General features: G+C 42.5%; 9 non-coding genes across 9 annotated transcripts; 2 read left to right on the top strand and 7 right to left on the bottom strand.

Annotated features, from left to right (window-relative positions):
- Nucleotides 1-863: 863 nt before the first annotated feature.
- Nucleotides 864-944, bottom strand: trnas-gcu (transfer RNA serine (anticodon GCU)). The gene has a single exon. It is a non-coding gene; the product is annotated as a tRNA-Ser (tRNA).
- A 1,143-nt stretch (nucleotides 945-2,087) lies between these two features.
- Nucleotides 2,088-2,169, bottom strand: trnas-gcu (transfer RNA serine (anticodon GCU)). Its single transcript has one exon. It is a non-coding gene; the product is annotated as a tRNA-Ser (tRNA).
- A 1,141-nt stretch (nucleotides 2,170-3,310) lies between these two features.
- On the bottom strand, nucleotides 3,311-3,392 carry trnas-gcu (transfer RNA serine (anticodon GCU)). The gene has a single exon. It is a non-coding gene; the product is annotated as a tRNA-Ser (tRNA).
- Nucleotides 3,393-4,361: 969 nt separating this feature from the next.
- On the top strand, nucleotides 4,362-4,434 carry trnaa-agc (transfer RNA alanine (anticodon AGC)). The gene has a single exon. It is a non-coding gene; the product is annotated as a tRNA-Ala (tRNA).
- A 99-nt stretch (nucleotides 4,435-4,533) lies between these two features.
- On the bottom strand, nucleotides 4,534-4,615 carry trnas-gcu (transfer RNA serine (anticodon GCU)). Its single transcript has one exon. It is a non-coding gene; the product is annotated as a tRNA-Ser (tRNA).
- A 968-nt stretch (nucleotides 4,616-5,583) lies between these two features.
- On the top strand, nucleotides 5,584-5,656 carry trnaa-agc (transfer RNA alanine (anticodon AGC)). Its single transcript has one exon. It is a non-coding gene; the product is annotated as a tRNA-Ala (tRNA).
- A 99-nt stretch (nucleotides 5,657-5,755) lies between these two features.
- Nucleotides 5,756-5,837, bottom strand: trnas-gcu (transfer RNA serine (anticodon GCU)). Its single transcript has one exon. It is a non-coding gene; the product is annotated as a tRNA-Ser (tRNA).
- Nucleotides 5,838-6,978: 1,141 nt separating this feature from the next.
- On the bottom strand, nucleotides 6,979-7,060 carry trnas-gcu (transfer RNA serine (anticodon GCU)). Its single transcript has one exon. It is a non-coding gene; the product is annotated as a tRNA-Ser (tRNA).
- Nucleotides 7,061-8,200: 1,140 nt separating this feature from the next.
- Nucleotides 8,201-8,282, bottom strand: trnas-gcu (transfer RNA serine (anticodon GCU)). Its single transcript has one exon. It is a non-coding gene; the product is annotated as a tRNA-Ser (tRNA).
- Between the last annotated feature and the right edge of the window lie 134 nt (nucleotides 8,283-8,416).

The raw sequence follows: 8,416 nt of genomic DNA, 5'->3' as shown, positions 1-8,416 counted from the left end.
TACAACTAACGTGCAGTTGTTTAACCCACCTACATCTGCCTTGGCCTAGTTGTTGAGCTTTGTACAATACAGTGATCTCATGCTGTGCACTGTAACATACTCAGACCAGCGTTACATTACACAACACCTACCAGTGACCTGAAGCAGTCTCTGCATCTGTATGACCACTGTTGTATATGTTGTAACCCCAAGTACAATAAATCGATAAATAGATCCCTCGTTGTGGAAATTAATCTCTGCATGTCCACCCATCCCCTGCGGCTGCAGTGCAGCGCCTGGTGAGCTCGTGTAAGATACTTTACCGAAAGAAAAAAACTTCTCTAGGTGCTCTGGTGGGCTTGATTGCTCTTTAAATTGAACAAAAACGCTGTACCAGTAAATGCTTTTTTCCTTTCTCTCCAAAGAAGCTCACACCGGCAACGGTATTACGCTTACCTAGTTTAGTTATGTAACAATACCCCAATGTAATGCTCTGCATTGTGACATGCTTAAATCAGTGGTACATGACACGATGAGGCAGGTTTTGCGTCTACGATCAATGTTGTATATGTATTGTATACCCAACTACAAAAATTGGCAGCGAAATTGGCAGCGTCAACCAAGATGGAAGTTGACATCATACATGCTGCTATTTGTACAACAACCCTACTATTACCTGTAAAGTATTCTGCAACAATGTGTAAAACTCAGGGGAATTAGCTCAAGTGGTATAGCGCTCGCTTAGCATGCGAGAGGCAGTGGGATCGATGCCCACATTCTCCATGTGTCTTTGTTTCTTCTGACAAATGTTTTTTTTTTATTCATTTTGAAAAAATGTCAGCAAATGTGTCTGAAAACCAACTACAAGTAAAAAATTACTAGGCCGATGAGGATGGGAGTCGAACCCACGCGTGCAGAGCACAATGGATTAGCAGTCCATCGCCTTAACACTCGGCCACCTCATCTTTCCTCCAAGAAAATTTACATCCTTCACAGCAATATTTTCAATGAGAGCTTGCTGAGCATGCAAGGGGAATTGGGGTTGAAGCCCAAATTCTGCAAGTGTCTTTCTTTCATGATCTGGTTTCGCTCAGTCTGCAGGTCAATAGCCTGTTTTCCAGCTATATATTCCCAGGCTCACCAACATCCCAGTGAATAAAGTGAATGCTTGGTGATTAGTTTTTTTAATTGAACCAAACACTGTAACAGTAAATGCCTGTTTCAATTGTATTAAAAGTAGCTGATACAACTAACGTGCAGTTGTTTAACCCACCTACATCTGCCTTGGCCTAGTTGTTGAGCTTTGTACAATACAGTGATCTCATGCTGTGCACTGTAACATAGTCAGACCAGCGTTACGTTACACGACACCTACCAGTGACCTGAAGCAGTCTCTGCATCTGTATGACCACTGTTGTATATGTTGTAACCCCAAGTACAATAAATGGATGAATAGATCCCTCGTTGTGGAAATTAATCTCTGCATGTCCACCCATCCCCTGCGGCTGCAGTGCAGCGCCTGGTGAGCTCGTGTAAGATACTTTACCGAAGGAAAACACTTCACTTGGTGCTCTGGTAGGCTTGATTTGCTCTTTAAATTGAACAAAAACGCTGTACCAGTAAATGCTTTTTTCCTTTCTCTCCAAAGAAGCTCACACCGGCAACGATATTACGCTTACCTAGTTTAGCTATGTAACAATACCCCAATGTAATGCTCTGCATTGTGACATGCTTAAATCAGTGGTACATGACACGATGAGGCAGGTTTTGCGTCTACGATCAATGTTGTATATGTATTGTATCGCCAACTACAAAAATTGGCAGCGAAATTGGCAGCGTCGACCAAGATGGAAGTCGACACCCTACATGCTGCTATTTGTACAACAACCCTACTATTACCTGTAAAGTATTCTGCAATGATGTGTAAATCTCAGGGGAATTAGCTCAAGTGGTAGAGAGCTCGCTTAGCATGCGAGAGGCAGTGGGATCGATGCCCACATTCTCCATGGGTCTTTATTTCTTTCTCACAAATGTTTTTTTTTTATTCATTTTGAAAAATTGTCAGCAAATGTGTCTGACAACCAACTACAAGTAATAATTTACTAGGCCGATGAGGATGGGAGTCGAACCCACGCGTGCAGAGTACAATGGATTAGCAGTTCATCGCCTTAACCACTCGGCCACCTCATCTTTTCTCCAGGGGAATTTACATCCTTCACAGCAATATTTCCAACGAGAGCTTGCTGAGCATGCAATGGGAATTGGGGTTGAAGCCCAAATTCTGCAAGTGTCTTTCTTTCATGATCTGGTTTCGCTCAGTCTGCAGGTCAATAGCCTGTTTTCCAACTATATATTCCCAGGCTCACCAACATCCCAGTGAATGAAGTGAATGCTTGGTGATTAGTTTTTTTAATTGAACCAAACACTGTAACAGTAAATGCCTGTTTCAATTGTATTAAAAGTAGCTGATACAACTAACGTGCAGTTGTTTAACCCACCTACATCTGCCTTGGCCTAGTTGTTGAGCTTTGTACAATACAGTGATCTCATGCTGTGCACTGTAACATAGTCAGACCAGCGTTACGTTACACGACACCTACCAGTGACCTGAAGCAGTCTCTGCATCTGTATGACCACTGTTGTATATGTTGTAACCCCAAGTACAATAAATCGATAAATAGATCCCTCGTTGTGGAAATTAATCTCTGCATGTCCACCCATCCCCTGCGGCTGCAGTGCAGCGCCTGGTGAGCTCGTGTAAGATACTTTACCGAAGGAAAACACTTCACTTGGTGCTCTGGTAGGCTTGATTTGCTCTTTAAATTGAACAAAAACGCTGTACCAGTAAATGCTTTTTTCCTTTCTCTCCAAAGAAGCTCACACCGGCAACGGTATTACGCTTACCTAGTTTAGCTATGTAACAATACCCCAATGTAATGCTCTGCATTGTGACATGCTTAAATCAGTGGTACATGACACGATGAGGCAGGTTTTGCGTCTACGATCAATGTTGTATATGTATTGTATCGCCAACTACAAAAATTGGCAGCGAAATTGGCAGCGTCGACCAAGATGGAAGTCGACACCCTACATGCTGCTATTTGTACAACAACCCTACTATTACCTGTAAAGTATTCTGCAATGATGTCTAAATCTCAGGGGAATTAGCTCAAGTGGTAGAGAGCTCGCTTAGCATGCGAGAGGCAGTGGGATCGATGCCCACATTCTCCATGGGTCTTTATTTCTTCTCACAAATGTTTTTTTTTATTCATTTTGAAAAATTGTCAGCAAATGTGTCTGACAACCAACTACAAGTAATAATTTAATAGGCCGATGAGGATGGGAGTCGAACCCACGCGTGCAGAGTACAATGGATTAGCAGTTCATCGCCTTAACCACTCGGCCACCTCATCTTTTCTCCAAGGGAAATTTACATCCTTCACAGCAATATTTTCAATGAGAGCTTGCTGAGCATGCAATGGGAATTGGGGTTGAAGCCCAAATTCTGCAAGTGTCTTTCTTTCATGATCTGGTTTCGCTCAGTCTGCAGGTCAATAGCCTGTTTTCCAACTATATATTCCCAGGCTCACCAACATCCCAGTGAATGAAGTGAATGCTTGGTGATTAGTTTTTTTAATTGAACCAAACACTGTAACAGTAAATGCCTGTTTCAATTGTATTAAAAGTAGCTGATACAACTAACGTGCAGTTGTTTAACCCACCTACATCTGCCTTGGCCTAGTTGTTGAGCTTTGTACAATACAGTGATCTCATGCTGTGCACTGTAACATACTCAGACCAGCGTTACATTACACAACACCTACCAGTGACTTGAAGCAGTCTCTGCATCTGTATGACCACTGTTGTATATGTTGTAACCCCAAGTACAATAAATCGATAAATAGATCCCTCGTTGTGGAAATTAATCTCTGCATGTCCACCCATCCCCTGCGGCTGCAGTGCAGCGCCTGGTGAGCTCGTGTAAGATACTTTACCGAAAGGAAAACACTTCACTTGGTGCTCTGGTGGGCTTGATTTGCTCCTTAAATTGAACAAAACGCTGTACCAGTGAATGCTTTTTTCCTTTCTCTCCAAAGAAGCTCACACCGGCAACGTTTCTACGCTTACCTAGTTTAGCTGTGTAATAATACCCTAATGTAATGCTCTGCATTGTGACATGCTTAAATCAGTGGTACATAACACGATGAGGCAGGTTTTGCGTCTACGATCAATGTTGTATATGTATTGTATACCCAACTACAAAAATTGGCAGCGATATTGGCAGAGTCGACCTAGATGGAAGTCGACACCCTACATGCTGCTATTTGTACAACAACCCTACTATTACCTGTAAAGTACTCTGCAATGATGTGTAAAACTCAGGGGAATTAGCTCAAGTGGTAGAGTGCTCGCTTAGCATGCGAGAGGCAGTGGGATCGATGCCCACATTCTCCATGTGTCTTTGTTTCTTCTGACAAATGTTTTTTTTATTCATTTTGAAAAAATGTCAGCAAATGTGTCTGAAAACCAACTTCAAGTAATAATTTAATAGGCCGATGAGGATGGGAGTCGAACCCACGCGTGCAGAGCACAATGGATTAGCAGTCCATCGCCTTAACCACTCGGCCACCTCATCTTTCCTCCAAGGAAATTTACATCCTTCACAGCAATATTTCCAATGAGAGCTTGCTGAGCACGCAATGGGAATTGGGGTTGAAGCCCAAATTCTGCAAGTGTCTTTCTTTCATGATCTGGTTTCGCTCAGTCTGCAGGTCAATAGCCTGTTTTCCAACTATATATTCCCAGGCTCACCAACATCCCAGTGAATGAAGTGAATGCTTGGTGATTAGTTTTTTTAATTGAACCAAACACTGTAACAGTAAATGCCTGTTTCAATTGTATTAAAAGTAGCTGATACAACTAACATGCAGTTGTTTAACCCACCTACATCTGCCTTGGCCTAGTTGTTGAGCTTTGTACAATACAGTGATCTCATGCTGTGCACTGTAACATACTCAGACCAGCGTTACATTACACAACACCTACCAGTGACTTGAAGCAGTCTCTGCATCTGTATGACCACTGTTGTATATGTTGTAACCCCAAGTACAATAAATCGATAAATAGATCCCTCGTTGTGGAAATTAATCTCTGCATGTCCACCCATCCCCTGCGGCTGCAGTGCAGCGCCTGGTGAGCTCGTGTAAGATACTTTACCGAAGGAAAACACTTCACTTGGTGCTCTGGTAGGCTTGATTTGCTCTTTAAATTGAACAAAAACGCTGTACCAGTAAATGCTTTTTTCCTTTCTCTCCAAAGAAGCTCACACCGGCAACGGTATTACGCTTACCTAGTTTAGCTATGTAACAATACCCCAATGTAATGCTCTGCATTGTGACATGCTTAAATCAGTGGTACATGACACGATGAGGCAGGTTTTGCGTCTACGATCAATGTTGTATATGTATTGTATACCCAACTACAAAAATTGGCAGCGAAATTGGCAGCGTCGACCAAGATGGAAGTCGACACCATACATGCTGCTATTTGTACAACAACCCTACTATTACCTGTAAAGTACTCTGCAATGATGTGTAAAACTCAGGGGAATTAGCTCAAGTGGTAGAGTGCTCGCTTAGCATGCGAGAGGCAGTGGGATCGATGCCCACATTCTCCATGTGTCTTTGTTTCTTCTGACAAATGTTTTTTTTTATTCATTTTGAAAAATGTCAGCAAATGTGTCTGAAAACCAACTACAAGTAAAAAATTACTAGGCCGATGAGGATGGGAGTCGAACCCACGCGTGCAGAGCACAATGGATTAGCAGTCCATCGCCTTAACCACTCGGCCACCTCATCTTTCCTCCAAGGAAATTTACATCCTTCACAGCAATATTTCCAATGAGAGCTTGCTGAGCATGCAATGGGAATTGGGGTTGAAGCCCAAATTCTGCAAGTGTCTTTCTTTCATGATCTGGTTTCGCTCAGTCTGCAGGTCAATAGCCTGTTTTCCAACTATATATTCCCAGGCTCACCAACATCCCAGTGAATGAAGTGAATGCTTGGTGATTAGTTTTTTTAATTGAACCAAACACTGTAACAGTAAATGCCTGTTTCAATTGTATTAAAAGTAGCTGATACAACTAACGTGCAGTTGTTTAACCCACCTACATCTGCCTTGGCCTAGTTGTTGAGCTTTGTACAATACAGTGATCTCATGCTGTGCACTGTAACATACTCAGACCAGCGTTACATTACACAACACCTACCAGTGACTTGAAGCAGTCTCTGCATCTGTATGACCACTGTTGTATATGTTGTAACCCCAAGTACAATAAATCGATAAATAGATCCCTCGTTGTGGAAATTAATCTCTGCATGTCCACCCATCCCCTGCGGCTGCAGTGCAGCGCCTGGTGAGCTCGTGTAAGATACTTTACCGAAGGAAAACACTTCACTTGGTGCTCTGGTAGGGCTTGATTTGCTCTTTAAATTGAACAAAAACGCTGTACTAGTAAATGCTTTTTTCCTTTCTCTCCAAAGAAGCTCACACCGGCAACGGTATTACGCTTACCTAGTTTAGCTATGTAACAATACCCCAATGTAATGCTCTGCATTGTGACATGCTTAAATCAGTGGTACATGACACGATGAGGCAGGTTTTGCGTCTACGATCAATGTTGTATATGTATTGTATACCCAACTACAAAAATTGGCAGCGAAATTGGCAGCGTCAACCAAGATGGAAGTCGACACCATACATGCTGCTATTTGTACAACAACTCTACTATTACCTGTAAAGTACTCTGCAATGATGTGTCAAAGTCAGGGGAATTAGCTCAAGTGGTAGAGTGCTTGCTTAGCATGCGAGAGGCAGTGGGATCGATGCCCACATTCTCCATGTGTCTTTGTTTCTTCTCACAAATGTTTTTTTTTATTCATTTTGAAAAATGTCAGCAAATGTGTCTGAAAACCAACTACAAGTAAAAAATTACTAGGCCGATGAGGATGGGAGTCGAACCCACGTGTGCAGAGCACAATGGATTAGCAGTCCATCGCCTTAACCGCTCGGCCACCTCATCTTTCCTCCAAAGAAATACACATCCTTCACAGCAATATTTTCAATGAGAGCTTGCTGAGCATGCAAGGGGAATTGGGGTTGAAGCCCAAATTCTGCAAGTGTCTTTCTTTCATGATCTGGTTTCGCTCAGTCTGCAGGTCAATAGCCTGTTTTCCAACTATATATTCCCAGGCTCACCAACATCCCAGTGAATGAAGTGAATGCTTGGTGATTAGTTTTTTTAATTGAACCAAACACTGTAACAGTAAATGCCTGTTTCAATTGTATTAAAAGTAGCTGATACAACTAACGTGCAGTTGTTTAACCCACCTACATCTGCCTTGGCCTAGTTGTTGAGCTTTGTACAATACAGTGATCTCATGCTGTGCACTGTAACATACTCAGACCAGCGTTACATTACACAACACCTACCAGTGACCTGAAGCAGTCTCTGCATCTGTATGACCACTGTTGTATATGTTGTAACCCCAAGTACAATAAATCGATAAATAGATCCCTCGTTGTGGAAATTAATCTCTGCATGTCCACCCATCCCCTGCGGCTGCAGTGCAGCGCCTGGTGAGCTCGTGTAAGATACTTTACCGAAGGAAAACACTTCACTTGGTGCACTGGTAGGCTTGATTTGCTCTTTAAATTGAACAAAAACGCTGTACCAGTAAATGCTTTTTTCCTTTCTCTCCAAAGAAGCTCACACCGGCAACGGTATTACGCTTACCTAGTTTAGCTATGTAACAATACCCCAATGTAATGCTCTGCATTGTGACATGCTTAAATCAGTGGTACATGACACGATGAGGCAGGTTTTGCGTCTACGATCAATGTTGTATATGTATTGTATACCCAACTACAAAAATTGGCAGCGAAATTGGCACCTTCAACCAAGATGGAAGTCGACACCATACATGCTGCTATTTGTACAACAACCCTACTATTACCTGTAACATACTCTGCAATGATGTGTAAAACTCAGGGGAATTAGCTCAAGTGGTAGAGTGCTCGCTTAGCATGCGAGAGGCAGTGGGATCGACGCCCACATTCTCCATGTGTCCTTGTTTCTTCTCACAAATGCTTTTTTTAATTCATTTTTAAAAAAGTCAGCAAATGTGTCTGAAAACCAACTACAAGTAATAATTTAATAAGAGGACGAGGATAGGACTCGAACCCACTCGTGCAGAACACAATGGATTAGCAGTCCATCGCCTTAACCACTCGGCCACCTCATCTTTCCTCCAAGGAAATTTACATCTTTCACAGCAATATTTCCAATGAGAGCTTGCTGAGCATGCAATGGGAATTGGGGTTGAAGCCCAAATTCTGCAAGTGTCTTTCTTTCATGATCTGGTTTCGCTCAGTCTGC

The sequence above is a fragment of the Betta splendens genome, chromosome 21 (assembly GCF_900634795.4).
Source record: "Betta splendens chromosome 21, fBetSpl5.4, whole genome shotgun sequence".
NCBI classification, from domain to species: domain Eukaryota; kingdom Metazoa; phylum Chordata; class Actinopteri; order Anabantiformes; family Osphronemidae; genus Betta; species Betta splendens.
The sequence above is the reverse complement of the archived record's forward strand: the minus strand, read 5'-3'. Positions and strand labels throughout refer to the sequence as shown.